Raw genomic sequence first — 17,408 nt, 5'->3', positions numbered from 1 at the left:
TGGTGGCCGACTCCTTTTACTCCATTGATGTATTTCTCAATAGAACCAACAGATTTGTATATATATATATATATATATATATATATATATATATATATATATATATATATATATATATATATATATAATGTTCCAGTGATTATGATGAAATCAGCGCTACCATAATTAAATATGTTGCTCCTCAGAACTTCATGACATACTGAGTTAGTTATGTGATGAATCCCTCCACAGTGGTGCTTTTCCAGATAGGCTTAAATATGCTATTATCAAACCATTACACAAAAAAGGAGACAAATCATCAGTGGAAAACTTCTGTCCCATTTCATTATTGCCACTATTGTCAAAAGTGTTTGAAAGTGTTATGTACAATAGACTTTATAAACACTTAGTACAGAAAATCATTCTCATTCACAATCAGTTTGGATTTCGGAAAGGGTTGTCAACTCATCAAGCTAGATTCACTTTTACAGACGGTGTATTAGAATCAATAAATCAAAAGTTATTACCACTTGGAATATTCTGTGATCTGGCTAACGCTTTTGATTGTGTTAGATATTATATCCTTATACAAAAATTAAAATATTATGGAATAACAGGAGTAGCAGGCTCATGGTTCTCATCCTATCTTTTTAATAGAAAACAGTGTGTGTCTGTATCAGGCTTACCACATAACAACAAACTTTCAAAATATGAAACCATCAGACAAGGGGTGCCCCAGGGCTCTATTTTAGGTCCCTTGTTGCTCGTATTATATATTAATGACCTTCCGTATGCAGTGCCACAAAATGCAAATTTTGTCTCATTTGCAGACGAGACAAGTATTGGTATAGAAAACAGTACCTGTGATATCACGGAGCAGTCAGCTAATGAAATATTTGTAAGTATTAATGGGTAGTTCTCAGCAAATGGACTGTCACTGAATTTTGAAAACACCCAGTACATACAGTTTAGTACCTCACCAAGAATACCTGACCCTATAAGAATAATCTATTTAAACAATGAATTTAAAGCTGTAGAGAGCGTCAAATTTTTAGGGCTACAAATTGACCACAACCTAAATTTTAAAACTCAGACTCTAGACTTAATGAAACGCCTTAGTTCAGCTATATTAGCAGTACACATGATAGCAGAAATAGGTGATTTAAAGATGAGGAAGTTAGTTTATTCAGCCTACTTCCATTCACTAATGAGTTATTGAATCATCTTTTGGAGAAACTCCTCTCACAAAGAGAACATTTTCAAAATTCAGGAATGAGTCATTAGAATTATATCTGGTGTCAGTCCAAGATCATCATGCACAGACCTCTTTAACAAACTTGGTTTTCTTACTACTACTACTCAGTACATATTCTCATTGATGTCGTTTGTCATTTCCGACATGTCTCTTTTAACACAAAATAGTGCAAAACATGATTACAGTACCAGAATCAAAAACAGTCTGTATAAGGACTATAAAAACTTAACATTAGTACAAAAAGGAGTCAGATACTTGGGTATTCATATATTCAATAACTTACCAGAGTATATCAAAGGTCTTGTAAGTGATAAATATCCGTTTCAGAGTGAATTAAAGAACTTCCTGCCGGTCAACTCCTTCTACTCAATCGATGAATATCTTCACAAGGATTATAGCTCATAACTCTGTCTGCATTAGAACTGTACAATATCAAAGTATCTTAGTAAAAAAAAAAACTTTGACTCTTTCCACATACCAGAGACTCCTCTCCAAAGGATCCATGGGAAATGATAAATGTAATGTAATGACAAGTAAGATGTCTGTGAAATACATTTCAGTTCCACCATTGTAAAAAAATGTTTTACCCCAGTTGCCTGGACATATCTTTGCTAGACAGATATAATTGCTTCACAGAGCTCCATAAAATTTTAGTAATTGCGTTTGCTGATATTGCAGAACTGTACTTCGAGCATTCGAATTACCTGTCTGTCGCCAGAAATCTTAAAGTAACTCCTAATCTCTTGCGGTTGCCTCTCTCTTTAACGTATCTGCTTCCCTTTTTTTCTCGTTTCATCTTTAATGTCTTGTTGTACCGGTGTGGTGCAGCAATCATCAGAAAAAAGTATGGAATATTTGGATGCATGGTTCTGATTGTCAGTAAATTAACATGTGCCCAGTCGCTCCTTTTTTCTCCCTTAACCGTTCTTGGACCCATTTCCTCTTTTTCGCTATTTTCTGTTGCTTACAAGCTACAGCTAATATAATTGCAATACGCAGTTTCTTTTGGGTGTTCGACATCTTAGCATTGTAGAACTGCATTGTCAACTGACGATTTTTGTCAATATTATTAATGGTGTGAGGTCGCTTCAGTATACTGAATTTTGACAAATTAGTATTGTCAATAAATACTGAAAGTGTGAAGGCCCCTGTGTACTGGTGATGTACTTTGGTTATTGTGCATTTGTTTATCTTAATACAACTTTCATTCGAAACATGGAAAAATATGGTTGCAATTTTAGCATTGCAGCATAGGGCAGTATTAAAATCTTATATTGTCCAATATAAGGTCGATAATCAAAACTTTTCATAAAAATTTATAGTGCCAAACCTTTTTTTATTCTTTTATTTTCATTTTATTTATTTTTTACTTTTGGAGAGTGAAAATCATTTGAGAAGCTTGAGAAATACAGGTTCCTTTTTAACCTGCATGACCTTACTACAGATTTCAAGATCATTTTCCCTGACTATCTTGAATGTCTCAAACCTTGCTATCCCAGAAAACTATGAAAATAGTGATATTGCGACAATGTTCTTCTTCCTACATACCAGATATTAGGCTTCTCATGTGTGTAATTTACATAAAATTTCATCAAAGTCGAAACTGATGAAAAATATTTATATGAAAAATTCTGATATAGACTGTCTCATTTGCCCTATGTGCAACTTAAATATCTCGTTTCTGAGACCTTTATAAGTTTACAAACTGTATCAAAGAAACATACTGTCACCAATTTTATAATGGTTCCCCAGATGAAAAAAATGTGCTTTTGCAGTTTGCTTTACTTTTTAATTCACTGTCATTAGCGGTGACACTCTTTATTTACTTTGTATTTATTGCCAAAAACACTAATGGCAATCAGGCACCACAGACAGTTTTATAAAAAATCAGACTACTGTATGAAAGTAGACTTAATATCAATTACCCTGAATTCCTGCAACAGAGTGTACCTCACAAGCAATTCATCATGCAATAAACCTTTAACAAAAAATTTTCTATGTCACCATTACTGATACTATGGATATATATTTCAAATATTTATAAAATGCACATAAACACTGGCATTGTATGGAGCTAATAATCGATTTATGAAGCTAACTAGCATTTTAAAAATACAAAAAAATGTCCTGCATATAATGTGTAAAACAAGACACATGGAGCACTGTTGTCCTCTTTTCTCCAGGCTCAGAATACTCACCTTTACAAATTTATGATTATATATGTCTGTGCTCTATGTTAAAAATTATATTTCAGAATTTGCTTCTAGGGACAAAACTCATTAACACACCAAAAATAAGGTTAATTTAGATGTACCAAGTTGGAGATTAGTAAGAAATGGAAATTCTCAGAAAATGAACCGACTCAAAATGTTCATCACATTACTAACCTATGTTTGGTCTATGGATCTAAATATTTTTGAAATTAAACGCTACAACTGGCTATCAGATCATCCACTTTACCATATTCAAAATTTGTTTGAGATACCTGAGAAGGATATTAGCATTTAAAAAATTTTCCCATACTCTGCTGTTGCCCCCCCCCCCCCCCCACAGTCAGCCCCATGAAACGTCTTACAGTTAGTTCAAGATAAAGTCTTCCAACTTCCTCAGCCTCAGACGAAGTCAATCTGGTTTCTAAACCTACCACAAGGTGATATCCAAATGTACAATTGTAATGAGGCATTTGCTAGAAAGATACTACATATACACGATATTACTGCACGAATACGAAATTATTATTGAAAGAGTAGTATTTATCGATTTTGGATTGTTATTGAAGAAAACAGTGACAAGAACCTTCAAATGTGTTTGAACTTGCCGAATTCTTTTTCGGTATTGGCTCTTCAGACAGTTTCCATTGGGACGATTGGGCCTTGATTTCATCGCCATACCCGTATACGCAAGTTCCAGCACCTGCACTCTTCTGTGACGATTATTGGTGTGTTTATGTTTTCTATAATTATGCTTCTATGTTTTGTATAATTATGTCCTGTATACTCTACCCAGTTATTATTTCTCAGTGTTTGTGCCATACATCATCATAGTATAACTTATGGATACTGGCTCTTAGAAATATTCGTGTGATATATTTTATTACTGTGGCGCTTAATATGTAAACTATAGTTAAACGACATTATTTTATTATTATGTGCCCATATGTATTATAATACAAACTGTATTATACAACAATGACACAGCCTATTTCATTGTAAAATGATCAACAGTGAATAAAATTCTTGATTCATATATGACAAAACCTGTCAGCTGCTTCTGGATGTCCATTCAGTCCAGTACATTAATAAATACTTCTCCATCTCCAGAACTGTGAAATATAATTACAATAGTCTTCGTGTTACTGACAGATTCAATCCACTAAAAGGAATGTTACATAAAAAACATGTAGCTACTCGTAAAGTGTTGTAGTTGGATTGAAACATCTCGAGAGAAGTACATAGAGCACGGATATTTAAAGATCATTTACAGCTCCAGGTTAATAAAGGAAACCAGTGCCAATGATGTTTGTGCAGACCGTGATGATAAACAAGGGATTCAGATCAATCTATCTATGTAGTCCTCTATGCTCAGAAACTTATATAATTAGTTAGTTAAGATAATAAGAACTACAGTCTAACAGAAGACTGTGATAAGAACTGGAACACTTTTGTCATGAAAAAAATTACTTGTAGTCTTGGAAGAAAAACTTAACTACGTGTTTATTTGTGGGGTACACTGTCCAGGACTTTCTTTTATTTTTGTAAAGTAAACTGTACCGGCATGTCCTAAAAACAGCATAAACGGCTTCGGCACTTCTACACATTGTGATAACTTACATGAGATTAAAAACTATAGTAATTAATAAGTTTGAAGTTCGTGCTGAATGAATCGAACAGTTCCTTGCCCTAAAGGCGAATGTGAGCTTTCGTTTTCTGCCATAGAAAGCGCTATGAGCTGTGGTTCCGATGCCAGCCGAGCGCAACCGATCGGCTCACCCGATCGGCACCAAGATTTGCTGTCCCTAGACACAAGTGGTTGTCTTGGGGACCTGCGGAGCCTCTGAGGCAGTGCTTGACAACATTTATATATTTATTCTCTGCCCATGGACTCCAGCTGAAAATCCAGCTGAGGGTATTGGATGTGTCATGCAATAGGCTATTAACATCAAACTTGAAACTTCCTGGCAGATTAAAACTGTGTGCCGGACCGAGACTCCAACTCGGGACTTTTGCCTTTCGTGGGCAAGTGCTCTACCGACTGAGCTACCCAAGCACATACTGGAAACATCAAACTTGATTTCATTATATATATAAATGAAACAAATAATTAAACAGGAATAGTCTATAAGCATACAAAGGTATTACATGTTTCACATTATATATACACACAAATCCAGACAACATACAGAATTGATCATTTTCAAAGGTACATTTCAGTAATGATACAACATATTTAAACATCATCTTAGTATTCACTCAAACTGTATACACATTTCTCTGTGAAATATAGTTTCAAATGACTTTTAAAACATTTTAGGTCTGTTTCTTTTTTAATGATTTTTGGGAGTTTATTAAAAAACCTTTTGGCTGCTTCTTCAGGGCCAGTCATAGACAGTTTTAGATTTCTGTTTATCATGTAGTAATTTTCATTTCCTCTTGTACCGTGTTTATGTACATCTTTATTTAGGAGGTGTTTATCGCTTGACCTTACCGCCATTATGCTTTGGTATATGTACAGTGAATATATTGTCATAATATTATAGTGTACAAAAGCTTGCCTACAGGTCTGTCTTGGTGGTATTTTTGCAATGCATCTCACTGCCCTTTTCTGAATTGTGAATATTCGTTTTAAGTAGCCAGCTTGTGCACTTCCCCATATATGAACTGAATATGACAAATGTAGGAAGACAAGTCCATAATACATTGATCTGAGGACTTTATCATCCACAGTCTTAGCTGTTTTATGCATGATGAAGATCTGATTGTTTATCTTTATACACAGTGCATCTATGTGCTCCCCCCATGCCGAATGTTTGTCTATTGTAGTTGCTAGAAAGTTTGTGCTGGTTACTTCTTTAACAGTTTTTCCATTTATATTAACATTTGTATTATAATTTTCACCATGCTTGGTCTGAAATACTACATCGTACTCGTATACAGGCCTTTGGTGTATAGACACGTTACCGGAGCCACAGAACAGTCAGTATACAGAAACTAAAGCAGGGGGCAGCTCATTTAATAAGTATAAAGTCAATAATTGCTCTCGGCACCATATTGAAACCGAATAAACGCGAACGATAGCTCCTTACTACTTGAACAGAAACTGTTGTATGGTTTAGAGGATATAGCAATATAAGCGTAACATATGGATAAAACCAGTCCACAAATGCACAATTCTTGCTTTTGACCTTGTTTATGAAAATTCAAATGGCTCTGAGCACTATGGGACTTAATTTCTGAGGTCATCAGTCCCCCAGAACTTAGAACTACTTAAACCTAACTAACCTAAGGACATCACACACATCCATGCCCAAGGCAGAATTCGAACCTGCGACCATACGATCACGCAGTTCCAGACTGTAGAATCACTCGGGCACCTCGGTTGGCCCTTGTTTACACACACACACACACACACACACACACACACACACACACACAAACACACACACACACATACATACACAGAATACACAAATAAATTTAAATATACACATTTCTTTTTTTGCCCCTTGCTGTATAAACTATTTAAATTTTTTCACATATTTACGTAGTATGTAAAAATTCATCACCACTATAGTAGCAATTCTGAAAAAAGTAGTCACTCACTGAAATTTTGAATTTATGCACGCCAGTTATTGCCTTAAATTTTTTTAGGTAGTTTGTTGTAGGCCTATAGCTTTTTTTCTGCTTCCAGGAGTCCTTTTGTTTCTGTGTTGTGTGTGCAGACTGAACTTATAAATCTTGATTATTCTTTGTGCTGTATGAATGTATATTTTGTTTTTTTTGGCGCAATATTGCTGTTTCACCTATGATTTTCCTTATAAATGCTATTATTTCTAAGATATACAGGCATGGTGATGGAAGATTCAGCTTTCTAAATGAAGGTTTGCGTGAAGATCGAAACTGACATTTTTGCTAAATGGAATTAATCTATCCATTCAAATAGAAAAATTACGAAAATAAACGCTAATGAAACAACTTGTGATAACTCTTTAATTAAAATTTATCACATAAGCTTTAAAATTAATTACTCTTCACATGTACAAGCTTCTTTTAGCTTCATATGAAAATGAAGCTAATTTATTTAGTAAATATCGGTTCTTCCTTGCAAATATTTTATTTTACTTCTTAACTTTTCTTTCCTGGGAGTTATTGTTGAAAAATCAACTTCACTTACAAAACAGGAGCAGCTGTTATGGGATACACTGCAGGAGTTTCGGTGTTTGTATTAACTCCTGGAATTTTCATTCATTTTTTCAACCTGAAAGTAGCACATAGGTATTATTTTATTGCATATCTGGATGAACAGGCATTAATGAGATTGGCAGATATCCGAAATTAATTCGAAATAAACTGGTGTGCATAGATAGCCAAAGTGGTTAAAGCGGCCGTTTGCGATAAAAGGAAACCTGATTTCGAGTCCTGGTTGGGAACAAATTTTCACATGTCGCTAATACATAGCATATCCATACCTAACACAGCTGATGCCAAGAGATTCCCAGTCAACTAATTTCTTTGCAATTATCATAGATAATACTTAAAACGAAGACAGTATACTGCATTAAAATTTAATTTATATACATGTTTTGAATTAAGCTCAAGCCTATAAGTTCACTCTAACATATTATGCAATATGAAGCACAGTCGTTTAATAAATTACTGTTGATAAGTATCGCAAAGAAACTTCTGTCAAGTTTTGTCCAAATTATGAGATGTTTACAGCTTTTCCATTACGTAACTGTTGGTGTGGAATGTCTGTTTCTTCATCATTTTCTTCCAGCTCCTTTTCAGCATTTCTACAAAGAACAGCAATCCTCTATGAAATAGTATGAAAATGTCTGCCACATTTAGTTCCTACTCGTCGGAATTACCATCAAGGAGTGTCAATACTGCCTTCGAAGGGAAGATATTATCGAGTATGTCAATAGTATGACAAATGGGGAAAAACTATGTAATGAAAATACAGTCCTACAAGCCTGCCGGCTTAGTTATAATTTTGAAGGATAAAAGGTTCATTTTCTGGCTCTCATTTTTTCATAAAATTGTGATCAGTGTAGATGTTTTGTACGTATAGCTGCAGAAAACGGATATTGACTCAACTTGAGCACATCAGCTGACAGCATTTCCTCCAGAAACTGCAAACATTAGGGAAGATGTGGTTGAAAATTCAACGAATTTGCACGAGTATCATAAAAGAGGAAGGACTGAAAATCGAGGAGTGATGTGTAATCTACTGTGGGACGCAAAAGTAGTAGTAAGTTACGAGGCAAAAGATAAATTCAAGTTCACTGGACACCTAGTTGCTGCCTCCCACTTTCTACTAGAGAAATTCATTACTTACTTTTCAAGTTTTCAAGAAACTTCAGTCAGAGCTATTGTTGAATGCTATTCTTTTTTGGAAGCAAACAAACTTCGAACAGAACTCTTCGTTATTTACGGAAAAGAGGAGTACAAAAGTATGTGTGGAGCTTTGAGCGTGTTGGATTAAATAACAGACAATACTCTTTGTGATACTGAGTGAATGTGTGAAACTCCTGGAAGAGGTAATTACAATTACAATTCGAACGAGACTTCAATCAAAGAGTGACTGAAAATTTCGCAGATACGCAGGAAATAAGAATGGAATTCCTGTATAAGTGATCACCACCACATCAAACGACGGAGATACAATCGAACGGCATTAACATCGGTGCTACTGAAAAAGGTCGGAAATGGAGGCCTTCTACTTTTTACGTGAATAAGGTTGCAATTCTTAATTTCTTATTTTCTGCAAAGTAATACTTTACTCTGTGTACATGTTTTGGTGTTACTAAGAGTACTGTTTGTATTATGGATTACAAAAACATGAGCAGTGAGCTGATTTTCACTCCGTTTTTAATGTTTCCCTTGTTGAGCAAAGTGTACCACCAGCTTTCTTGGTCACGAGCCGCCCCTGCTCTCCCGCATTCATGTACTGACGTGCGTACGGAATGCCTAGCAGGTGGATGATTCTTTTCGAGAATTTATTTATTCGATGCTTATCTTCAACTTCCCCTGGGCGAGGAAACTAAAAAATTTATCGTGGTTAACACGCACGTCAGCTTGTATCAATACCAGCGCCTTCCCTTCGGAAGTGCCTTTGTTCCTGCGTTATTTCAACGGTTTCTTGAACACGTAACGTCGAGAAAGTTCCGTCCTGCCCAAATTATTTAGATGACACCATTGTCTCTGGACAAAATCCAGAACGATTCTTAAAAGTTTGGAGTCTCCTTTTCAAGTTTTAACTGCCACAGGGTTCAAGTGTAGTTTGGACGAATGTTAATTATTGAATACTGAAACAATATTTGGGACATGGTATTGACCACCACTGTACTCGTCCCTCGACTAAGCATTTACAGGCCTCTTGCTACAAGTGTGTGACAATTTCAAGCTGTTCTTGACAAACTGACGTACTACATCAAGTTCATTCCAAACACAACGCAAATAGCTGCTCCTTTGCATCGCCTCCAGTGCAAAAATGTTTCCTTAAATTAACTGGAGAATGCAAACAATCTTTTCAGAAACTGAAACATGCATTGCTTAGTCGTTCACGTCTTATGTTTTTCGATCCACAAAAGCCAGTACTGCTTGCAGTATATGCATCATCAGGTGGTATAGGGGCAGCTTTATCTCAAGCATTTGGCAACACGGAATGCCCCATGACTTTCGCATCTAAAGCTGGGTTCGCACACGCAACAGAAACTTTGCCACAGCTGGTGGCATACTGCAGGTGCAATGTAGTTGCGTGTGAACTCTCAGTTTTTAGGGGCGTAACTTCAGAGACGCAGCTTTCGTCATGCCACAAAAAGTTCAACTTCATTCTACTTAGTTCCGCCACTTTTCTTCCACCACTGTTCCCTGGTGGCTGTATTTCGGAACAAGAGCATTCTGTCGCAGTCATCGTGGTGTAATTGCTCCTGTAATCCATTCTTATTACTAAGAAAAGTGAAAACAGTGGTCGGCTGGTATACTTTCGCAGCTTCTGGAATTACAAGACAAGAAACTAAGTTTGTTTGATTTTCTTTAGAGGTGTGTGTGTGTTTGTGTGTGTGTGTGTGTGTGTGTGTGTGTGTGTGTGTGTGTGTGTGCAAACCAGTGATGTATCCCACAATCTTCAATGACCTTTGGGTGAATAAATAAACAAACTCAATATGTAAACAAAAAGCAAGGTGTGTCAACTACGTGATTTGTGAAACCAAGCACTATAAAAATCATAGATTACGCGCATGAAATAGCCCCCCAATGTGACGTGGCAGTTTGTTCTTGTTGTGGTCTTCAATCCTGAGACTAGTTTGATGCAGCTCTCCATGCTACTCTCTCCTGTGCAAGCTTCTTCATCTTCCAGTACCTACTGCAACCTACATCCTTCTGAATCTGCTTGGTGTATTCATCTCTTGGTCTCCCTCTACGATTTTTACCCTCCACGATATCCTCCGATACTAAATTTGTGATCCCTTGATGCCTCAGGACATGTCCTACCAACCGATCCCTTCTTCTAGTCAAGTTTTGCCACAAACTTCTCTTCTCCCCAATCCTATTCAACACCTCCTCATTAGTTATGTGATCTACCCAACTAATCTTCAGCATTCTTCTGTAGCACCACATTTCGAAAGCTTCTATTCTCTTCTTGTTTAAACTATTTATCGTCCATGTTTCACTTCCATACATGGCTACACTCCATACAAATACTTTCAGAAATGACTTCCTGACACTTAAATCAATACTGGATGTTAATAAATTTCTCTTCTTCAGAAACGCTTTCCTTCCCATTGTCAGTCTACATTTTATATCCTCTCTACTTCGACCATCATCAGTTATTTTGCTCCCCAAATAGCAAAACTCCTTTACTACTTTAAGTGTCTCATTTCCTAATCTAATACCCTCACCATCACCCGACTTAATTCGACTACATTCCATTATCCTCGTTTTGCTTTTGTTGATGTTCATCTTATATCCTCCTTTCAAGACACTATCCATTCCGTTCAACTGCTCTTCCAAGTCCTTTGCTGTCTCTGACAGAATTACAATGTCATCGGCGAACCTCAAAGTTTTTATTTCTTCTCCATGGATTTTAATACCTACTCCGAATTTTTCTTTTGTTTCCTTCACTGCTTGCTCAATATACAGATTGAATAACATCGGGGAGAGGCTACACCCCTGTCTCACTCCCTTCCCAACCACTGTTTCCCTTTCATGCCCCTCAATTCCTATAACTGCCATTTGGTTTCTATACAAATTGTAAGTAGCCTTTCGCTCCCTGTATTTTACCCCTGCCACCTTCAGAATTTGAAAGAGAGTATTCCAGTCAACATTGTCAAAATCTTTTTCTAAGTCTACAAATGCTAGAAACGTAGGTTTGCCTTTCCTTAATCTTTCTTTTAAGATAAGTCGTAGGGTCAGTATTGCCTCACGTGTTCCAACATTTCTACGGAATCCAAACTGATCTTCCCCGAGGTCGGCTTCTACTAGTTTTTCCACTCGTCTGTAAAGAATTCGCATTAGTATTTTGCAGCCGTGACTTATTAAACTTATAGTTCGGTAATTTTCACATCTGTCAACACATGCTTTCTTTGGGATTGGAATTATTATATTCTTCTTGAAGTGGCAGTTATTAAACAAAAAATTTGTTATTCGAAAACCTACCTCAACGAACACAAGATTCAAATGTCTAGGAAGGGCGGACTGTCTGCAGATGATATTAACATGCCAGCTGTTGGTAAGTTCGCCGTAGCAGACAGCATTTTTTTCTCCTAATATTACTGCTTTTATAAATGTGTTTGTGGGTCCTGATTCATCCTTGCGCGAAATCTATTTGCGGATTCAACATTTGGGTTTCGTCTTCCTTGTAGTTAATTCCTGTCACAGCTCTAATGCTTTAACCTGCACTTTAACATTGACACCCGCTCGGATGATTTCAATTGACGCCGTACTGAACGCTGTGTAACTATGTAGAATTTGTGGCGTCCTATGTGAGTGGTAGTTCATGGTGGCACTGCAGAAAGCCGTAAGCTATGGTGCAACATGAGTTGCGGGTGTGAACCCGGCTTAAGAGGTTGAAAACATGGAGGAGGGTATTGAGGGAAGGACAGAAGATGCAACAAATTAGCTACCAAATCAGAATCATGAGAAAATAAAAGGGGAAATTCGTAAACCTGGTGCAAGATTTAACATGACAGCCTCCATACCAACTGCAGAAACCGAAGAAGCACAGAAACATCTCACATTTAAGAACCAGCAGGAAAATATGAACAAACAGCAGTAGAAGATAATCAAAGAGGCAGATAAAAATCATAGAGACCTGCAGTGGAAGGCCAGAGCCACATTAGGAGAGGAGTCAGGTTCGAATGAAACACACAACTGTGTGCCACTAATTAGCAGTCATGCTAGAGATGGAAATGAGTGGAGATATTCCCTTAACAATAGTGAGAACTCTCATGGCCGACGTAGACAGGAAGAAGTAAGAAGAACGGAACAACAAGTAGGATGAGCATAAGTAAGGAGGTGCCATTTGATTACAAGCATTTCATGCAAGTACAGAAGTTCCGAAACTATAACGAAGAGGGGAACGTGTTTCACTCCAAAACTTGGACTTCACAGTTTGATTCATCGATGCCTTCATCACGGCCACCGCAATACGAACTAGAATTTGTGTGTGGTCATTTTGAAGAAACGGTAGCAGGAAATATGAGGCATGGCAGCTGTGTGTAAATCGTATGAGGAGTTTAGGGATGCATTCCTGGCGTAGAACACAGGAAACACAAGAGAGAATTAAACATGAAATGATAATTGGGAAAGATTGCGCTGCGTCAGGTTTCAAAAGGCAGGCGAGATTCCTAGATGTGATAGTAAAGAAGAACCGTTTCCTATAAGTGCTGTAAACTCCCAGTTAGTTCAGTACTGCTACACAAAGCAGCTGTAGAATTATCAGCAAATGTTGGCAGGTCGATGCAACGATGACATAAACAGGATTCTTAACTCCGCTACATGAACTGGAGTTTGTGTTCAATGAGCAGTTTAATAGAGAAGGAAGACAAGAGCTTGAGAGCCAATTCGATGGGTTATCGTGATGTCAGAACAATACCAATCGCAATACCAGGAATTGACCTTTTGGTGGTGGCAGTCATTTGCAGGGTGCGTCAGGAGGTGGAAATTATGTGCAATATTATGGACAGCAGAATGGGAGCTAGTGCAACCACAGAAACAACAATTATGATCCACAGAACGGGGGCTAGAACCACAAGAAGACTAACAGTTATCGACCACAGAATGGGCGTTGGAACAGCCACAGGTTCAATAATAATCGACAGTGGTCTATGCAGAATGAAGTGGCTGAAGATAGGAAGTGCGAATGAGAGAAGATTATCGAAATTAGAGCACTGAATCCAGTGTCCAGCATGGACTTAGCTCTTCAAAGCACTGATTAGGGGAAGATGTAGGAGAGGTTGACTTTACACCCACCACGCAAATCAGAATCAGCCACATAAATGTTATAAAATATTACAACTTTTCCAATGTACTGTTAGAAGAGAATCAGATTACAGTGACAAAGGGTATTCATCCTGTAATTAAAGAATAGGTGGGAGAAATGAAACTGTGAGAGATCTTGGACAGAGGAAGTCAGATTTCTATGACAGCAGAGACCACTTTCGACAGATGCGCAGAAAACTTCAATTGGCCATTATTACCATTAAGAAAGACAAGAATAAAAGGAGTCATATTGGGCATAGTTACAGAAGTAAACCGACAAACAAGGCTCAAACTGGTTTGCCAAGAACACATACTGATAGGAAATTTCCTAATGAACCCTAAGTTAACGACTGATTTAATTACTGACATGGCCTTTCTCAATGCTATGCGTGATGCCTTCAGTGACTGCCACAGCTGTACTGTTAAATGATGTTTCGCAAAACACAAAGACATTCTGGTCGTATGTAGAGGCTGTTGGAGGCACCAAACTTGATGTCCAGTCCCTAACGAATGAGATAGGAACTGAAATTCAGGGTTGCAAAGGAAAAGCTGAAATGCTTGAATCTGTTTTCACATGTTCCGTTACAAAGGCAAACCCAGAAGAATTGCCATAATTTAGTCCTCGTTGAGAAACAGCTGAAACCGTTAAAATTGAACAAAGTTCCAGGGCCCAATGGGATCCCTATCAGATTCTATACCGAATTTGCGGCTGAGTTAGTTCCTCTTCTAAATAATCAATCGTAGATCACTCGAACAAATCACTTTGCCCAGTTCTTGGAAAAACCACAAGTTTACAAGAACAGCAGTAGAAGTGATCCTTGGAGCTACCGTCCAGTATCTTTAACGTCGACTTGTTTTAGAATATTAGAACATGTTCTGAGCTCAAACATTTTCTCAAATGATGTGCTGAAAAATCTGGATCAAGGCAGTCAGATTGATGCTGTATTTCTTGATTTCCGAAAAGTTTTGACACATTACCACACCTACGCTTATTGTCAGCAGTACTATCATGTGGTATCAAGTGAAATTTTGACTGGATTGAGGACTTCTTGATAGGGAGGACGCAGCATGTTATCTTGGATGGCGAGTCATCATCAGATATAGAAGTAACTTCAGATGTGCCACAGGGAAGTGTGTTAGGATCCTTGCTGTTCATGTTATATACTGATGACCTTCTAGACAATATTGATAACAACCTCAGACTTTTTGCAGATGATGCAGTTATCTACAATGAAATACTGTCTGAAAGAAACTGCATAAATATTCAGTAAGATCTCGATAAGATTTCAAACTGGTGCAAAGGTGTCAACTCACCTTAAATGTCCAGAAATGTAAAATTGTGCACTTCACAAAACCAAAAAACATAGTATCCTACGACTATAATATGAATGAATCGTAGTTGGAATCTGCCAACTCATACAAATACCTGGGTGTAACGATTTGTAGGGATATGAAATGGAATGATCACATAGGCTCAATCGTCGGTAAAGCAGGTGGTAGGATTCGGTTTATTGGTAGAATGCTGGGGAAGTGCAATCAGTCTACAAAGGAGACTGCTTACAAATCAATAGTGAGACCAGTTAATTGGTGTGAAATCTTATGGGACTTAACTGCTAAGATCATCAGTCTCTAAGCTTACACACTACTTAACCTAAATTATCCTAAGGACAAACACACACACCCATGCCCGAGGGAGGACTCGAACCTCCGCCGGGACTAGCCGCACAGTCCATGACTGCAGCGCCTTAGACCGCTCGGCTAATCAGGCGCAGCAATGAGACCAGTTCTAGAATATTGCTGAAGTGTGTGGGCCTATACCAAATAGGACAGACAGGGCATAGTTGAACTTACACAGAGAAGGGTAGCATGAATAGTCACATGTTTGTTTGATCTGTGGAGACAGGGCCACAGAGATATTGTAGGAACTGAACTGGCAGACTCTTGAAGATAGACGTAAACTAGCCTGAGAAACCCTATTAACAAAGTTTCAAGGAACGGCTTTAAATGATGATTCTGGGGATATACCAAAAATCTCCTACATATCATTCACATAGGAATCGTGAGGATAAGGTTAGAATGATAGAGCATGCATAGGCATTCAAACTATCATTCTTCCTGAGCTCCATACGCAATTGGAACAGGAAGAAACCCTAGTAACTGGAACAGTGGAATGTACCCTCTGCTGTGCACCTCACCGTGGTTTGCAGAGTATAGACGCAAATGTTGATGTAGATGTACATCAGTTAGGGAGACATCGAAATTATTTATAGAAAGCATCGAATGTAGTACCGAAAACGATAAATATTTGCACCCACAGAAGTGTAAACACCCCTCTCCTGATGCTTTTGCGGGGATGACGATGTGTTACAGAACACTGAACACAAAGATCACAAACTTTAAGAGTCTCTGAAACCATGACTTTCTACATCAAATTTAATCCGAAACAAACCAACAAAATCCCAGAGGGATGTATCATGGTGGAGGGGGGGGGGGGGGGGCAAGGCCAGCATGAGTGTTCTTGTGAGTGCGGTTTGCCTACATTCAGGGGCAAGCATACATTTTGTTAAGTGGTTGGTGACCTCCTGGGGATAATTCATCCATTTGATTGACAGGTCATTAAGATATTGTTCAGTTAAGTGGTTTTCCAAGAAACCCCTCCCCATCCCATCCTCCTACCTCCCCTCCTCCCCCTTCTCAGGGAACACCTCTCGTCAATATAAGCATATTTTTTATATCAATCTGATTGACTAATTAATTAAATCGATCAATTAATTAACCCCTCCCACTCTCCTCCTCCACCTTCAAATTGGCAGGAAAAAGACTCAGTTGATCGGCCACTTGGCGGGAAACTGATTGAGTGTATGGAATATTGTTTAAACAATTTAGAAATGTGTGGAATATTGTTTATTTAAACAATTTATGTGATACAAGGAGGTGTATCGAATATAATTTATTTAAATAATTTGTCAGGGAAACGATAGTAGTAAGGAATATTTAAACAACTGTAGCGCTTTTTTATTCTGATCGGACATGGAAACGCTGAATAGGCTTAGTTTATATTTTACGCCGCAGTCACGAATGTTGAGGCTCTTATTCTTTATTTTCCTCGCTTTTCGTAGCACACTGGTGTCTAAGCACAGATGGGAAAATAGGTACAATTACATATCTTAAAGTTCAGGACATATTTCGAAACCCACATTCCCTTTCTGCAGATGGACATATTACTAGAATCTCAGCGGCAAACTATTTTGTACAGATCGCGAAACATACAGCAGTCATATTGCACTGACAGTTAAACACAGCAGAAGTGGTGTTCAGGTCATGAATGGAAAAGTGCCGTAGAGTAGCCACCGTTAGGAGTCTCCCAAGCGTGAGTCTATCGTCAGCACATCACCATGAAGGCCAAAACCGCCCGATATCCTAATTACAGATCAGATACTAAACACCAGCAACCACGGACCGCATATCGGCCTTAT

Source organism: Schistocerca americana, chromosome 3, assembly GCF_021461395.2.
Source record: "Schistocerca americana isolate TAMUIC-IGC-003095 chromosome 3, iqSchAmer2.1, whole genome shotgun sequence".
NCBI lineage: Eukaryota > Metazoa > Arthropoda > Insecta > Orthoptera > Acrididae > Schistocerca > Schistocerca americana.
This window is presented reverse-complemented; position numbering follows the sequence as displayed.